Here is an 18,518-nt window from a genome sequence, read left to right as displayed (position 1 = left end):
GGATGTGTGCGTCCGATTAGTTTGTGGGGCAGGAGACCAAGAGGGCACCCGCTGCTCTTAGAGATCTAAAAACGTACGTGAATCTCCAATAATATATGCAGATCTTGCAGAGGTCTAAAACGGATGTGATGTTTGGGGTTTTAAATAAATTTATATATTAAGAATATGCTGTTTAACCCTTAGCCGGTATGATGGTTGAGTGACAGAACTCAGAATGGTTATGCCCTCCAATGGAAACCTGAATGTCAAAGATGGATCCAGGCAGCTCTTCCTGGAGAAGCGTCCCAGACAGAGGTCAAAACACGTCTCCTTGGTTGGACCCATGACCACAATCCAATAATGCAAAAGCCAACTTGTGAGATGTGTGCAGAGGTATTATACTCACATTTTAACCAAGGGACCGAGGTCATTAAGTATTTAGACGTCAAACCTCCCTACTTCTATCTGTTCTTGCGATGGTTATGACATTGACCGTGCATCTCATTCACTGTCAGCATTTACTAAGGGTCCATTAGGTGCTAAGCACACTGTGCTAAAGATGAAGTTTTCAAAGCCCATGCTTGTGAAGGGCTGGCAGCGTTTCACAGAGACAGACACATAAACATACAAGGCTGGGGGCGAGTGGAGAGATACAGCAAGAGTAAGCTCTGGCCTCTAGTCTGTGGGTGTCTCCACCAGCCCCCGGGCCCTTCTCCCGGTCCAGGTGAAGACCTCACATCAATAAATACCCAAACCAAGTTCAAATCGCAGCGATACAGCCCAGCTGGTATTCCCAGCTTTCACTCACCCACACACACCCAAAATGCACATTTGATACAAACTCTCACTTACACATTATTCCTCACTTGGAGACTGTACAATTTTTGATAGTTCTTGCTGCCAACTTAGATTTCCAGTAATTATTTTAATTTGTTACCCTGAGTCTCCAGATCTTCATCCATTTCCTCGGCAAAGATCACACTGCCCCCCGACATCTCCCCTTCTGCCCCTGTCCGGTGAGGGCACTGCTCTGAGACACACAGATTTGCAAGTTTCCCAGGTAACGATTTGGGGGCTTTGAACATGGAGTCATAGGAAGTTCACAAGAACTGTCCCACCTTGAGCCCCTTTCAATCCTTTTCAATGGTGAGTGTCAGCATTCCTACCGAGTCACACTTTTCTTAAGACTCCCCGACTCCCAAAGACATCCCACCTCACCTCTCACACTTTTTTCACCAAACCTGCATCCCTCTGAAGAGTCTTAGGCAAACTTCCCTTTTCTCTGGACTCAGTACCTTGATGCAGACTTGAGATCACAAATATGCTTAATTCTTTTTCTGAGAGTCTCCTACCTGGACCTGGCCTCCAAAAGGACTTTCGCCACTGATTCAGTTAGAATGCATCCAGTTGCCACCAAGACAAACTCATCTATTGGTGGCCTAAAGCATGAGGACATTTATTGCTTATTAACAAGTCCCAAAGCGGCCAGCCCCAGGCTTCGTTCACTGACCCCACGATAACACTGAAGACCCAGGGTCAATCCTCCTGCCTTGACAACCTCAGGATGCAGGGGTTGTTCCAGCCTTGATCACAGCGTCAGTGTAGGAGCTCTAAGCAAGGGGTCTTCCCCCTCCTTTTCCATCTCAGAGACAGACTTGCTGCCCACAGCTCCTTCCCTGCCCAGCACACATCCACTCATGCCCCCAACCCCAGAGCAAGCGCCACAACTGACGTAGAAAAATCAGGATTGGTCCCTGGGGGAGGGCACATTGCTAACCCCTCCCCCTGAAAATCGGGATTCTATCGGCAAACTAGAGGGGGGAGTGGCAGCTGGGAGGCAACCAATATACTAACCACAGTTGCTTTCTCAAGAAGTTATCTAAGAACAGACATAAATCTAATATTGGACCTGGGCTTCATTTCCACTGTTTGTCACAGCATCTCTGCAGAAGAGAAGAACAGGTTCGTAGGTCCTGCCAGCCCCAGCGCTCTCCTGGGGCATCCTCCAGCCTACGGCACTGATTCTGGTCAGTGTGGATCTATGCTCAACCAACTATCTTCATTTTTCAGCATCCCTTGCAGCCAGCATGCAGAATTCTGGCCAGTTGGAATCCTGCTGGGGATTTCTGGGATATTCTTGCTTTCCGGATATAAGCGTTTCTCTTTATTCCTTGCCATTGACTTAGTCTAATTCCTGCCTGGAGTTGACGTGAGGCTAGAGGTGAACCATAAGGGTGAAAGACACACACAAAAGATGACACAGAAGAGAGACAGAAAGAGCCTGGGACAATTAGGACAGCGTGAAGCACTGACCAGCCTGGACCGCTGTCTTTGGTCTTCTTGTTAATTGTCAGAAATAAATCCCTATTTGGCTAAGCCACTGCTGTCGGGTTTCCATTACAAGAAGTCAAACATAATCTATATTAACTTCATCTAAGTCATTGATTTAAAGAACGGTAAACTGAGTACTAGAGACCAGCTCTCTTTAGACAGACATCACCTGTACATTTGCAATCTTTGGGTACTAGGTTCACTAACCATATTATCATCCATCTCTCCAAACTCCAGTGTCCACAAAGACGTAATGAGAAGCTCTGTCTTCTAGAAATCCAAATGTATATACCCACATCACTCCCCTCATCTGTCAGTTTCCTAACGTTATTCATGTGGGTCGGAGGTTTGTCTGGTCTTCCTTGTTCTCGAGTGAGCCCGGGTTGGCTGCCGTGGTCTCCAGTTCTCTCTCTGAGCTTTCACAAACCACTGATCTGATTGTGTCAGCACTTTCCCTTCGAGGCACATGAAGCCCATGGCCTGTAACTGTGGCAGCTGCACCCTTCCTCATCATCCACTGCTCCCATTTCAATTCTTGTTCTACACACAACGCAGATGCCTCCTTCTCAGCTTGCTGGGGGGTGGCACGTTCTAGGACCGGACCTCCTGAGCCTCCCCACGGACCTCACGGATCGTGGAGCTCTCTCACATCCATCCTTGGAATATGCCCTTCCTCCATCTGCTTTGTTCATTTTCTCTAATAACCTGGAATAATTTTAGATTTACAGAAAAGTTGCAACTGTAGTACATCGAATTTCAATGTACCCCTCCACCCGGTTTCCCCTGACGCTAGCATCTTATATAACCATGGCACATTTATTAAAACGAAGAAATTAACATTGGTATATTGCTACTAAACTACACCAGTTTTCCCACTAACGTTCTTTTTCTGTCCCAGGATCCAGTCCAGGACCCCACGTTGCACTTCATCAGCGCTCATATTTAATCTCAGCTATCAAAGACCCTTTAACAATTTTTGCTTCCTCATCACAATTATTTGATTTGGACCAGAGGGATCACTCTGTCTTCCTCATAACTAATTTTGTTTAATTTGCAGACAGTTGAGTTTTTTCTTGAAATGCCATTGAATGAGGTCCAGAAGTGAATCTTTTAGGGCCGGGTGCCTACCTCCGTGGTGACTGAAGAGGCCCTTGTTAGCTCAGAATTTGTGCCACGATGGTCAGCTTATCAGAGTTTCTTTTTAGCAATCGTTCACCAACTATTCCTCCCTGTCGGCTAAAAGCTGGTCTTGAATGGGCATCCCCTCAGTGAGTCCTAATCTTCTAATAAATTGTCCTAAGATGATTTGCTCAGAGCAGAAACTTGGAAGGATGCAGAGATGCCTACTGGCAGCCCAGCCTCCTTGTGTGCAGGGGGAGAGGGGACAGGTGTGTGTTCTGAGGGGTCTCAAGAGAGTGGCAGCTATTCAGACACAGCATGTTCGTCCCTGGGCTGCAGGCTGATTGTCACTGAAAGAAAAGTCTTTAGCCTCACAAAGTTAATAAACCTTTAACTAGGTTAAAAGGTAAACAAAGTGGTGATGAGCACGGCTGGGAGTCCGATCCGGTCAGAGGCCTGCCAGGCCTCCCGCCAGGACAGGTGACAAGTCCGTGACCAGATGGAACAGTCCACCTGCACGATGGTTTCAGCAGAAACAGAGCAAGTTAGTGCAAAAGTTAGTGCAAAATAGAAAGAGTGCAGTTATTAGATGATAACTTTAATGTTAGTTAGGGAGTCCCTGGTCACTTCATATGACATTTCTTTTTAATTACTTAATGTTACGAATGTACAAATTGTTGAACATTTGTTTAAGTATTTTTCTCTATTTAATGCTATCTCTATACATCAAGACAGCTGGAATTCTGAACTGGCTAGAACTCATCTCAAAAATACAAATAGGCTTGAATTGAAGTGAACTGAATTGAATTTCTAGTGCAACAAAATCTAAGCTTCTTGGTGGTGACTTTTAAAGGCCTACTTAAGAGTTACCACAGAACACTAACGACAATTTTTTTAAGTGAGAGTAAATGTCACTTGGTGACCGGAAGTGGCCACAGTCCCAATATCGGAGAACAAAGCCTGAATAGTGGACAATTTACCAAGTGACTGAGATGTGTGTGTTGAAGACTCGCACCATTAAAGTTCTACGCATTGTTTCTAGTCCTGTTAAATCAGCCCATAACCATCGACAGTTGGTTCAGGAGGTAGATTTGCTTGAAAATAAAAGATTCTGGGGCTTCCCTGGTGGCACAGTGGTTGAGGATCTGCCTGCCAATGCAGGGGACACGGGTTCGAGCCCTGGTCTGGGAAGATCCCACATGCCGCGGAGCAACTGGGCCTGTGAGCCACAACTACTGAGCCTGCGCGTCTGGAGCCTGTGCTCCGCAACAAGAGAGGCCGCAACAGTGAGAGGCCCGCACACCGCGATGAAGAGTGGCCCCCGCTTGCTGCAACTAGAGAAAGCCCTCACACAGAAATGAGGACCCAACACAGCTAAAAATAAATAAATAAATAAATTTATATATTAAAAAAATAATAAAATAAAATAAAAGATTCTGATGTAAAAATGTCAGAAAAATTTCAGGATCTTATCCGAGGATTTAGGTCCACCTAAAGCCATGTGGATGTGCATCTTCCTTTTTTTTTTAAATTAATTTTTATTGTGTATGTATAACTGATTTGCATCTTCTTTTGAAAAACAGGATCCAGGACCTGATGGAATTCAATGAGGCTCAGGGGCGTGAGGCCGGGAGAAGGTTCTGTCTTGCCATATCACCTAAACAAACAAAGCGACGGCTCCCGGCACCCGCGTAGCACTTTGGGCATTCGACATGAGCCTCAAGCCATGACTAATATCTTCTGAAGATGGTGGGACAGCCCTCTCCTTCAGCAGCGACCCTGGAGTGTTACCATCTATGAAAGTGAAGAGTGTTTTCCTAGACACAGACATTTCACGTGGCTGGTACCTCCAAGGAGCCTTCAATTACCTGTGATCTCAGCCTCTAAGACCTTCACACCCAGAGTTTGGGCACTAATCTTAGAGAATAAGTTGAGTAACAATAAGGATGAAAATAATAATGAGGGGAAACAATATAATGAGGGGCATAATATTAACTTTTTAGCTATCATGTCAAAATGGATATAGTTACTCACTTGAAAAGCACAAAAAGATTGAGATTTTTTAAAATTAATTTTTATTGGAGTATAGTTGCTTTACAATCTTGTGTTAGTTTCTGCTGCACAGCAAAGTGAATCAGTCACACATGTACATATATCCCCTCTTTTTTAGAGTTCCTTCCCATTTAGGTCACCACAGATCACTGAGTAGAGTTCCCTGTGCTCTACAGTAGGTTCTCATTAGTTATCTTTTTTATACATAGAAATGTATATATGTCAGTCCCAAGGATTGAGATATTATTGGGATATTGAATTACTGCTGGCAAGGCTATTTAAGCAGTATTAAGAAATTCCTTCAAAGGAGGAGACATTTGGCCAGGACTTAAGTTCTCCCTTGGAACGTGGTTCAAGGACAATAAGAACAAATTCCCTTTATTTTCACAGCAAAAATGATGCAGAAAATTGGCCCCAGGTGGGTGAATGGGATGAACGCACAGTTTGGCAGGTGGGGTCCAAAATCTACAATTGAGAAATATTCAGATTCAAGCATCCAGAGTGGCTTTTTATGGTAAGCCTGCAGGGTTTGCTCATTAGTGCTCGCCAAATTATAATATTTAATATTTATCAAGCACTGATTATATGCTAGGGGCTGGCTATACACTTTACATGAATCTCACTCTATTCTCATAACAGCCCTATGAGCTCGGGTTTGCTACCTTATTTTGCAGATGGAGGAACTAAGATTGGGGAGTTATCTTGTCCAAGGTCATAAGAACATAGGTCTGAGCCAAGATCCAACAAACGAGTGAGGATGGGTGCTCTGATTCCAGCAAATCCCAGGTCATTTAGAAGCAAAGACACACCTAATAACCAAGCGTATAATATAAACTTTGGCTTGGGAAGAGCTTTCACATATATTATCTTGTTTAATCAAGCAGCCCTGTGCATTATGTATTTGTATTCAGTAAATTTTTTTGGTTTCAACAAAAACCTGTTCCAACTAACTGATGCACAAGAAGGATGTTTGGAAAGAACATTGGTGCAGCTCGTGGAATCCAAGAACTGGAAACTCAAGCCTTGGGAAGTGAGAGAACCAGCTGCCCAAACCCTAATAGTGGGAGATCAGGGAAATGGCTCCGAGCACAGCCCCGTTCCAATGGTCCTCCCTGTCTGAGTCACTGAACAGTTTCAAGTTCCTGGGAGAGATCACAGGATGGGCTCAGCCTGTGCCAGAGATACTGCAGGTTAGTCGGCCATGGCCAGAGGGGCAGGACCACAGAGCACAGATGGGACACCAGGGCCACCTCCAGGATCAGGACCTTCCGGAGCAGAGACGGCCCGTGTATGTTTTACAGCCTAAGCAACTTCACTCTCTGGACTTTTTGGCAGAAAATAAAGGGACATTCCATCCCCAAAGCCTCCACCTCCTAGGGGCTGCTTGCAGCTTGCTAATGTTTTTTCTCTCCCCAAGCTTACATCCATCTGAGTTTTTTGTTTGTTTGTTTTAAATGATCTACAGTGAGAATCTTTTTTTTTTTTTTAAAGTACATGCACAGACTCTAGACAATGCTATACTTTTTTTTTTTAATTTTTATTTATTTATTTATTTTTATTTTTGGCTGTGTTGGGTCTTTGTTTCTGTGCGAGGGCCTTCTCTAGTTGTGGCAAGCGGGGGCCACTCTTCATCGCGGTGCGCGGGCCTCTCACTATCGCCGCCTCTCTTGTTGCGGGGCACAGGCTCCAGACGCGCAGGCTCAGTAATTGTGGCTCACGGGCCCAGTTGCTCCGCGGCATGTGGGATCTTCCCAGACCAGGGCTCGAACCCGTGTCCCCTGCATTGGCAGGCGGATTCTCAACCACTGCGCCACCAGGGAAGCCCCATCTGAGTTTTAATAAGTTCTTCAGCACTAAGTGCTGGGCTTTACAGATAAAGAAATAAAGCTCAGGGAGGCTGATTGCCCAAGGGATGCACCTCATTAGTCCAGAGCTGAGACTCGTATCCATGTCTCGAGACCACAGCCCTGGGCCGCCTGCACTGGAGCGTTGAGTGGTGTCCAGGACACCAACCTTCCGTCCATGAGATGATCCATCCCATACGGGCAGTATCATCAGAAGAGAGAACAACAAACAAAGCTTTCAGCCTTAAGCCACAGAATGAACCACCAATTGGAGCACTTCTGGCAAGATGCCAGGCTTGCAGCAAATGCTCAGCAAATATTTGTGTAACGCGGGCATGGCTTCAGGAGTGACTGAGGGAATTTATCAAGGAAGCAACGAGGAGGAAGTTGTCTGGGGACAGGAGACATTCTTGGTGTGCGGTCACCTTCCTCCCCCACTTAGGTTTCCTGGTGGAGATTGGAAAGACTGGACGTGACCCTTCCTCTGGGTCGCACTCACCATGAGTGTGAAACCAAAGACTCGGCCCACATCACAGGCATTTTCAAGAAGGGTTTCCTCTCTGCCTGAACCCTGCCTGTGGCCTGATGGGTTTACCGTGAGGCTGAAGCCTCAAGCCCCCGACTCACGCTGGCCCCCTCCAAGGCCCTGGGAAGGGCTCCAGCAGGGTGTTCAGAAACTCACATGTTCCTGTGAAATTTGCCAAGTACGGTATTTTATTTTGTTTATTTTTTTTCAGACTTAGAATGCCTTTATTAGATATTAAGATGATAAAATTATAAACTCAACCTAAGACAAAACTTACAGTAAAAATAAACTGCTTAAGGTATGTCAAGCATATCAATAAACAAAAAGAAAGAAAAGAAAAGAAATCTGTATGTTTAACTTCTCCAAGGACGTTATGGTAACTGCCGTCAGTTAAGGCCGCTGCCTCTTTCCATCCCAGTTGCCCCCCACCTGCTCCTGCGGGGCGGGCCGGATGCTGCGGCATTGGTGGGAGTCCCTGAGGGAAGCTAAGTTGGGATACGTTTAGTTCGGACTTGGCATAATACATGAGCAAGACCGGCAGCCACTTCTGTGTATGGTTAAGATGTTGCTAGCTGCCCAAATGCAGAGTAATGGCTTCCGGAAAGAAATACAGAGTATCCAATTTACAGCAAGATTTTAAAAGACTTGAACACTAAAATATAAACAGTTACCTTGAAAAGCCTACGTGATCATCTAGATGTTAGCAATGACTAATACTTTCTCAAGGCCTTTGCGATCCCGCCTCACCCTGCCCTGGAGAGACCTTCCGAGTCACTTGCTCTGGCTTTCCCGGAAGGAACGTGTTTCTCTTCCTTTCCTTCTTCCTTTATGGCTCTTTCCAACCCCCATGTGGCCTCTTTGAGGTGGTGGGACTTTCTTTTTATAGCTTTATGTTTATTCTCTTTACAGTGTGCCTCTTATTAGCCATAAAAAAGAATGAACTCATGCCATTTGCAGCAACACGGATGGACCTAGGGATGATCAGACTGAGGGAAGTAAGTTAGAGAAAGACAAGTATCATATGATGTCACTTATATGTGGAATCTAAAGAAAAGGGTACAAATGAACCTATTTGCAAAACAGAAATAGAGTCACAGGCGTAGAAAACAAACTTATGGTTACCAGGGGGGAAAGCTGGGGGTTGGGAGGGATAAACTGGGAGAGTGGGATAGACACATACACACTACTATATACAAAATAGGTAACTAATAAGGACCCACTGTAGAGCACAGGGAACTCTACCCAACACTTTGTAATGACCTATATGGGAAAAGAATCTAAAAAAGTCTGGATATATGTATATGTATAATTGAGTCACTTTGCTGCACAGCAGAAAAGTAACACAACATTGTAAATCAACTATATGCTAATAAAAATTAATTTAAAAAATGTGTCTCTAAGTTTATGGGCTTAAAAACCTTGAATACTATATTTTTATTTTTGACCACATTAGAATGTTCATGTTTGGTTATTGTACTAAAAGCTTCTGTTTTCGTTTGTAATGAAAGTATGATGGAGCTGAAGAGCAGGCTAGCCTTAGTTGAGCAGATAAAGGGAAGGCTGGAGGCCTTTGTCTGAATATGAAAAGGCCCTCAATTCTGCTCTGGAAAGAGGGTGCAGTAAACCAGGAGCCCATCTCCACACCATGACGTCATCAGGCTCCACTGCACTGTTTGCTATTTTCATCAATAGACATCAAAATGTTTCTTATATATTTATATATTTTCAGTGCATTGCCATGTTTGGCTTGGCTGCCAGCAGGCGATGCTGGAAGCCCGTGACCTGAGCCTTCATCAGTCCTCCTTGGAGGACCTGGATCCCTCCCCGCAGTCTCTCCTCCCCCCTCCGAATGACCAGTGACGTTCAGCAGGTACCAGGCCCGCCCTCCGACTCCCCGTGTGGGCCCCAGCACGTTCCCTCTTCCTCCTTCTCTACTTCTCACGTTCCTTCTTTTTTTTTTTTTTTTTTATTACCACTTCTCAGGCTGTGAAACATGAGAGAGACATATCTTACCACCTTTTGTGTTTTTGGCCCTTTTCCCCGACTTAGCGCTGAGTCACACCCCTCACTGCAATGAAGCCTTGAGTCACCCGTTCCTCCCAGCCCTCCCCCCTCAAGACTTCACAGGACCCTGTTGGAAAGGGGCTTCCGTGGAGCAGGACCCTGGGTGACTTTGCAAACCTTCCTGGCACTGTTTTCCCAGCAGTTACTGAAATGAAGTGTGAGAAAAGCTGGAAATATTTAGGCCACGGACCACAGGAGGCCTGCAGTCTGGTCCCATGGTGTCTCATTCCCCACTGCTCATGTGCTTTGTAACCGTCTAGCGAGCAGATCTGGGGGCCAGGCATCGACCTTGGGCTGAGGTTACGGATCCGAACAGGAACAACCAGATCCCTGCCTGCACAGAGCTTACAGTCTAATGGGAGGAACAAACAGTAAACACTGAACTGCATAAATAATCAATTTCAGTCATGGAAAGTGCTACAAAAACAGTGATATAATGAAAACTATACTCAGTCTGTCCCAGGTTCCGACTGAGTTTTAAAACCCTTTGGAATTTCCTCTAGTGAGGGGAGGGGTTCTGTTATGCTAATGAGGTGGCCCTGGAGGGTCCCTAGAGAGCTTCAGGTTGGGGTCTGGTCACCAGAAAGACCAACCACGTGGTTAGAGGGCTGGAACCTTCCACAGCCCAAGCTGGCTGGGATGGCCCGCGCTCCTGGGGGCTGCTGTCCTCACCTGAGCACCAGGGTCTCCCAGGAAGGGGCGGAGCCCAGTGCCTGCTGCCCTGTCTTCAGGGACAGTCCTGCCAGGGGTCACAGCATGAGGGCGGTGGGGACTCCAAGGTCTGCCAGACTCAAACCCCGGGGGGAGTCAGATGAGCTCTTCCCGTCCCGGTCCTCCAGCTGCAGTGAGAGCTCCCTCCAGCACCAGGTCACTTTTCTGAATTAAAAGAAACAAAACCACAACAACAGAACACAAACACACACACACACACACACACACACACACACACACACACACACACACACATGTCCAGGTGCTGAGCGTCTGTGAGTGTCCGTGTCCGTCCGCATGTCTTGGAAGAACGAGCAGGGACAGAAATCACCTATTTGGACACACTCCCCTCCAGCTGTCCCTGAAGTCCCCATCTCTGGAGACCCCAGGCACTAACACACCCGTGTTGGGGGTGACTTGACAACCGGGGCAAGCCCTGCAGCCTGGGGTTAATCCAGCCTTCAGAGGGGGGTCTCTACTTTCACCCACGTAGTTCTGGAAACTGACCCCCAAGTAACTTCCCCTTTGCCGCTCCCCTGTACCCCTGGAGAGCCAAAGCCCCAGGCAGCCAGCCGCTCAGATCAAGAGAAGTGAGTTTGGAAGCACTGGGTTAAAAACCTGATTTGATTCAGGTACAATAATCCACAGATAACCCACCAAAGAAAAATCTGCTCTACGAAGGGGCTTTCAAGGCCAGAATGGACCCTGGTGCCCACTCCCACCCCCTGCCCTTGGCCTCGTGATGGACTCCTGCCGTGATTGGAGGGGGTGTCCACCCATTATGAACCAGTTTGTGGACGCAGAGGCCTGGCTGGGGCTGAGCTCGAACCCTGAGATCTGGTGGACCGGGGCTGGCAGCTGGTAGGTGGCAGTGGGGATGGAGGTGAGAGGTAATTTGGAGGTGGGGTTTCACAACGGCACGAATGGGGGGGCACAAGGGGGTCGGGGGAGTGTCAAGAACGGTTCCCGAGTTTCTGGATGGAGGTCGCTGGGAAAGAGTGGGTTTGGAGAAGGAGAGAGAAGGCTGCTTTGGGCACGTGAAGCCAGAGGAGGATGTGAAATCAAGGGAGAATATGAGGGTGGCAGGGGGGCAGCCCGGACAGGCACAGGGGCCGGGACGGGAGGCTCTGGCCATCCCAGTGGGATGGCTCAGAAAATCCCCGCCACCTCGCCGGCCGAGGGGTCCACATTCATCTGGGGCCTGAGCTGCGTGGATTTTCAATCTCACACCCTCCACACTGGGACAAGGATTTGGGCCAAAGATCTGTTTCACGACTGCTCACGAAGACATTCCACAACGAATGATGGAGAATGCAGACACATAAGAAGTCTTGGCAGAGCTACGGCCAACCTGAGATCAGATACAATCTGGTGGCAGGAGCCAGGCCTGGGGACAGGGTCTAGCCACACTGCCACCCCCGGACCTGTCTGGGGAGTGCCTGTGGGGTCACTGATCACTCCAGCAAGAGCCCTGAAGTCAGGGCAAGACACGGATGCCATCAGCAAGGGGCCGGCGGGGCCTGTCTCTCCTGCCCAACGCTGCTCAGGCCTCTTGTTTACTAGCAAACCTGCACCGCGCACGCCAATCCATCGTCCTGAATAATTGATCCAGCACGTATGAATAATTCAGCCTCAGCTGGGACGTACGGCAAAGAAATCCTACAGTCCTTCGGCTTTCTCACCCTGTGTGACAAAGCAGGGACAGATCAGGAACCACGCCCAAGGGAGCCGGCCCTGCAGGGACCGGGTGAGGCTCTCCCTGCCCCTGCTGCCTGCCCCCGGCTGAAGAACAGCATTTCCCCCTTCTGTCACAGGCCAGTCCTGGGGTGGGTGGCTCTTCCTGCTGCGCTGGGCTTCTGGCTTCCTGGATCCCTGTTGCTGCAAAACCGTCTAAATTCCAGAACATTCCCTCTTTGTGAGGGGAGCAAGATTTTCTAGGGCTTTCATCAGAAGATGGGCATCCATGGCCCTGGAAAGGGGCGAACCTGCCCTGTGCCGGCATGGCGAGGTCTCACTGTCTTCTTCCCCTCACTGCTCTTGGACGATCTGGGGGAGAAGCTGGTCAACACAAGTGCCCGGTCGCTCAAGGCCAAGCTCCTTCTGCTGGAGGGCTTTGCAGGGCCGTTCCCTCTCCTGGGCTGCCGTTCCCTGCACCCCCTCCCTCCAGACCCCCGGGCATGGTACTGGGTGGCTGACTGAATGCATGCAGCTGTGAGGGTTTCAACCCACATCTGTCAGCCTCCAAAGCCCAAACTCGTTCCTTCAAGCTGCAGCAGAAGGAAAGGAGGGGAAGACGGAGGACGTTTGAGGTTGTGACCGCAGCCTATACTGATGGCTTTATATAAAACCAAATCTTAGTGTCCTAAGACTTCCCAGCGCTGTGAGCTGGGGATGAAGCAGAGCGACGGCTCTCCTAGCCCACTTGCCCCCGTCTCATGGGCCCTGAGGCAGAGCCTGGCACCCCACCACAGCTTTGCTGAGAGCAGTCAGGGGCTGCACTCAACACTCCAACTCCGGGCAGCTTCTGGGTGTTATCCTGACACTAAGCCCTGTCCTTCTCCCGCCCGCAGCTGAGCTCTGGAATTCGACCATTAGAGCCCCTTCCCTGGGGTTGAGATCTTGATCCCTGGTAACATTTCCAGTACCCTGGGAAGGGTTGCCTCCTTATACTGTCATGAGGCTTCTGTACCTCGGGGTAAGGAAGCAGGCTGGTGGCAGGTTTCATGAGGCGAAGGAAAGCTGGGAATGTTTGATGGGAGACTGACTCTGCCCGTGAGAATGTTTGGGGGGGCCTGGGGGGGCACACAGCAGGTGCACCGCCAGATGGAGAGACGGCGCAACCAACATTTACCTGCGTGCGAGGATGCAGTTCTGCACGACCCCGAAGGCCGTGCTTCTGTGGGTTTGAATAGTGATGATTGTGAAATAGTTGTTAGTGAAACTTGATTAAATCAAGGCAAAATGCCCTTCACCCTTTTCTCACCTTATTTCTCCCTGTCCTGTTCCTCGAGTGTATTCCTCACACACGTACTGGGAACCTTCATCTGAATTATCCGTGAAAACATGAGAAATGCCCACTGGTCAGGCCAGAGATCCGTCCAGCTCACGGCCACCAGCACAGAGCCCGGCGATGCCCTGTGCTTGTTGGTTAAGCGTCCCTCTGAAACCAGCCTCGGACACGCCAACTGCAAATCGTTCCAACCCTCCTTGTCCTCATTCAGAACAGAAACTTGTACCTGTGAATATGAACATGAGCAGCCTGCTTTGTCTTTAAGGAAACAAATAAGTTGTTCTAGACCAAATTCTACTATAACTTGCTCCCAAAATGGATGTTCTGTACCAGAATCTATCACCTATTGACCATATTATTTTCCAGACATTGCTAAGTGTTTCCCATCCCTTCTTTCATTTAATCCTCATAACAGACTGTGAAGGACTTATGATCTCTCCTGTTTCCAGCTGAGTAAACTGAGGGGCAGAGAGGTCATGTGACAGGCTGAGAGCTACCCGTTCAGTGGTGTAGCCGAGATCTGAACCTCCGTCCATCTGGCTCCAAAGACAGTACAGCTACTACAGTCCACGCTGCCTAGTGATTTATCACAGCAGCTTTGACCCTCATCACTAATACACAATTGTAAGAGGAGAATTACAGCCTGAACCATTTCACTGCTAATGTGTAATAACAATTACGAACAGTGATTAACAATAGTAATAGCACTTGAACCTACTCTAGGTGGATAATCAGGACAGAGAGTGACAGTAAGAAACCGCGAGCGGGCTTGGCTACGTTGTGTATGAGAAGGAACAGCTGGGCTCCAGAAAGGACAGGTGACCCCCCAGCACCAGGCCGCTTGCAGACCTCCCAAGACCAGCATAATCCTGGCCCTGGTCAGAGTCAATTTTTAAAACTGATCACCGAGAAGATACGAAACTAAACGGTGACGTCTAATCAGGCTCCTTAGATTTTTGGAAAAGATTTGTGAAAAGAGAACTTTCTGGAATGTTCTGTCCAATTCACCCCCGAACTGCTTTTATCTCCCTGTGCAGAGCCAGCCACGCAGGATGGATTATGTGGGCTCTGAGCCGAGTGTTTGGGGGCTGGGGAGACGCAGGTCTGTAAACAGAACCCAGAGGTAATGAGTCCGCTGGTAACCGGAAGCCCCTCACGGTGATGGTGGAGGACGGGCCATGCGTCTGGGGCCGGGGGCGGCCGGGGCTCCAGCTGTAGGTGGACTAGGGAGCAGGGCCCTTCCGGAAGAAGGCTCCACACAGAGCGGGCAGGATGGGGAAAGGCCTGCCTGCCAGGAGCCTGGGAGCTGCAGCAAGCCCAGACCCAACCCAGGCTCCCCTGTGAGCAAACGTGGCAGGGGCAAAGCCAGCAGCAACGTGGGCACCCAGATGGCAACCCACCTGCCGTGGGGAGGACTCCCCCAAATCCGGCGGCCCCCCCATCAACGAACTGGGATCTTCCGAATCCAAACGTCCCCCTTGCTGCTGGTGACCCAGGAAGCCGAAAGACCCATCCCCAGGGACCCTGGGGAGCACGGCCAGGGCCCTGGTATCCTCAGGGCCCAGGCCCAACTGTCTTCCTTTGTGCCAAACACAAACCGTCAATTACACTTCCTCATTTTTTTCTCATTTTCTTCCCGGGGAGGGACCGGTACGAGCATCCCCCATTACCACCCTGCACCTGACCACCCAGTGGAGCCAGGTTCCGGAAAGAGCAAATACTGCCCAGCCCCGGGGGTGGTGGGGGGACGGTACTAACCTGTCCAGCCACTGGGGAGACAGAGGCCCTGTGCGGCGTCTTTGTGGGGCTGGGATGACGGGGGTGACCACGCCATGCCAGGTCTCTGAGCTCATCTGACCAGATTCCCGGGGCCCTGGAGGAACTCCTGGTCCCCACAAGCTGCTCAGCTCCTGTCTGGAGGCTGAGCCCAGGCCCGGGGAGTCCAGCTCTGAAGAAAGCAGCTCTAACTCAAGTCCGAGCTGGGACCAGACTGGATGGCAACCTGCCCCAAAATAGGAGTGGACTTAGACTGTCCTGTGAGCTGACTGCTGTGTGAAGCTCCCCAGAGACCGAAGCAGTCAGGCCTCCGGTCCGCAGAGTCCAAGGGGACCCGCCGGTGCCCCCGGGCAGCTCTTGCCACTGGCCTTACTCCCCTGTAATTACTGTCCTTCCTGCTCACCCACCTCCTCCTCGTCCTCCTTCACACTCGTCTGTTTTGTGTGTTTCCACCTGCTGGCTGACGTCTGCTCAGAACCGAGACGGCCCCTCACACACGCCTGTACACGCGTCGCCCCTCGCAGTACCTGGGGCGTCGGGGATGCTCGGCGAGTGTCACTTCTCTTCCTTCTCCCCCTCCTGCTCCCCGTGCCTGGTCTCCAGGCTTGGGCACTGGTGACACCAGTCCCATCCCAGCAACACTCCTGCCTCAGGGCTGGGAAGTCACGGCAGCTCTGCCTAAGTGCTCAGAAGACTGATGTCGTGGATTTTATTGCAAGCTCCTCTCCCCAGAACAGCAGGCTCCCGGGCTGACTCAGTCAAATCAACTCCACTCATGAAATGAAAAAAAAAAAAAAAAAAAAATACAATGGGTGGAGGATAAGGGTCGATCAGACTGTTGTCAATGAGTCAACATTTCAAGTCGCTGGAGGACTTTTTAATTCCGTCATCCAGCTGTTACAGTTTCTCAAAGCCCCAGTTTTGATGTTGTCTGTTTCCATTAAACACATTTGCAGCTGAAATAGGCAAAAATCAAACCCTTCCTGCTGGGTGGGGTGGAACACCAGAGGGATACCTGGTCATTAAGCTCCCTTAAAGAAAAGGAAAGCAGGGCTTCCCTGGTGGCGCAGTGGTTGAGAATCTGCCTGCCAATAAAGGGGACACGGGTTCGAGCCCTGGTCTGGGAAGATCCCACATGCCGCGGAGCAACTAAGCCCGTGCGCCACAACTACTGAGCCTGCACGTCTGGAGCCTGTGCTCTGCAACAAGAGAGGCCGCGATAGTGAGAGGTCTGTGCACCGCGATGAAGAGTGGCCCCCGCTCGCCGCAACTAGAGAAAGCCCTCGCACAGAAACGAAGACCAAACACAGCCAAAAATAAATAAATATATAAATAAATTTAAAAAAAAAAAGAGAGAAGGAAAGCAAACTGTTCAGAAAATAAAAATATATTTTCAAAACCACCAAAAGGAGGTGTGTCCTGCATTCAGCAGCGCTGTCCCTGGGTCTCAAGGGCCCCATTGCTCTAGCCAGACCTACTTCTCTTCAGAAAAAATGAACTTTAGTGGAAAGAAGCTTGTATTCTAGACCTGAAGCTGTGTGACCAGCTGCTCCAAACCCAACCGGGGGCCTGGAGACCATAACTCACCTACCCCCATCCTACACTGCACCTGGCTTTACCACCAAGAGGGACTAGAGTGATAAACCCAGATTCTTAAAGCAGAGACTTAAGATCAGGCCTTTATGGGATGAGGTGAATTGATTGCAATATGGCCTCAACTTGTCGACACCTCCCTGTGCCCACTGACTTCCCACACTGACTCTGGGCTTAAGCCTCTAGGAAGGTAACAAATGGGATGGAAACAGACTAGAAAAGAACCTGCGCTTTGGGGCGTGGCCTCTGTCTGCCCTGGAATGGTGAGTCGCAGTGTGAAAAGCCCGAGCTAGCCAACTGGGGGATGGAGGGCAGGTGATGCAGAGATGACGGTCTGCCCGCCAGGCCCTCCTACACCAGCTCTGCCTCAGTGAGCCCGGCCAGCATCACCAAGCCTGAGCCCCAACAGCAGAACCACCCGGTTAAGCCCAATCCACACTGCCGACCCCAGAACTGTTCAGTCACTAAGTCTGGAGCTTGTATTAGGCCGCAGAAGCTAAGTGACATAAAGGCCAATTTCCTTCATAAAAGGAACTCCTACGTATGTTTCACATCTAAAAAAACTCCCACAAATCAATAGGCACCTTATTCTACAAATTCATTCTTATTCATGAGGAGTTTTGTGTGTGTTCAGACATATCCTTTGCTTCTTGTTTTGTGAAATAGTTGAAACGACCTCAATTTCTATCAATAGAGGCCGCGGCATAGGCCCTGGTGGTGGGTATGACTTCTCTGGAAGACAACTTGGCGACATCTTTCAAATGCGGGGACATAACAAATGGGTCTAGAAGATTATGTTTTTCCAGAAAAAAAAAAAAAAAAAAAGCCAGAGAACACTCTGATGTGTTTTATAGGAAAACAAATATCCAAACATCTGAGATCTCACTGTGCATTGACTGGAAACAGTGAAGCTTCTTGCATGAAAGCTGGGGGGGGGGGGGGCCGGGGCTTGGGGAGCCAAGCTGGGCCGTGAGGGGGTAACACAGCCCCCGCGAGCAGATGCGCTCAGGGAGCTGCCATCACTGCGGCCCCAGAGCTGGGGAGAAGTCCCTTGCAGAATGTGGGTAACGAGGAAAACCCAGGAATCAATGATTGGAACTTGGAAGGTGGTTAGCTGTGATTGATTGTAACCCTGCCAGGCAAGGGGCCCCGTCCTGTACAGACCTGAATTTTACCCCCAAGAGCAGAGGGCAACTGGTCGACCCCACTGGCCGCCTGACAGCCTGTTTGGAAGCAGGCTGCACCCAGCCGAGCACAGCCGGGAGCAGAGGGGGATGCAAAGGCCACGCGGAGCCCATCTGCTGCGCAGCTGGGTTCCAGAAGGCTTCCCGCGGCTGCCAGCGAGGAGCACGGAGACGGGGAAACCCTAACTCAAAAGAACACTCTGTTTACTTTCCAGTTTGGACAGATCATTCCCCAGGGCGAGAATAGCACATTTCCTAAAGGACAACGAGACGGGAGTGCTGGGGGCAGCCCGGAGGCGCAGCGTGTAGGGCAGGGATAACAAGAGCCA

The sequence above is a fragment of the Balaenoptera acutorostrata genome, chromosome 10, assembly GCF_949987535.1.
Source record: "Balaenoptera acutorostrata chromosome 10, mBalAcu1.1, whole genome shotgun sequence".
NCBI lineage: Eukaryota > Metazoa > Chordata > Mammalia > Artiodactyla > Balaenopteridae > Balaenoptera > Balaenoptera acutorostrata.
This window is presented reverse-complemented; position numbering follows the sequence as displayed.